This window comes from Sinocyclocheilus grahami, unplaced genomic scaffold, assembly GCF_001515645.1.
Source record: "Sinocyclocheilus grahami isolate Dianchi unplaced genomic scaffold, SAMN03320097.WGS_v1.1 scaffold1188.1, whole genome shotgun sequence".
Classification (NCBI taxonomy): Eukaryota; Metazoa; Chordata; class Actinopteri; order Cypriniformes; family Cyprinidae; genus Sinocyclocheilus; species Sinocyclocheilus grahami.
In genome coordinates this window covers 12,183-12,485 of record NW_015506367.1, presented here as the reverse complement: position 1 = coordinate 12,485, position 303 = coordinate 12,183, and positions in this window count along the sequence as shown.

The window sequence follows — 303 nt, the reverse complement described above, 5'->3', positions numbered from 1 at the left end:
TACAAAATAATAGACTTTTGGTTTTCTAACAGCTGAAGACACAACGTCTTGCTAAAACCTCTTTCAGCACTCATTCATAGATCAATGGAACACAAATACAACACAGAAGAAAAACAAACAAAAGGTCAAGAATCAAAACGACACAATGTCATTAACAGCTTGAAATCATCCAACAATGATAAAAGTAAAAATTCTATAATCAATATTACGATCAAAAAGTCAGACATAAAAAGGCAAAAGTGTGTCTTTTTCTAAAAACGTTTTGGAAAAAAGTACAGTATTATATATATATATATATATATA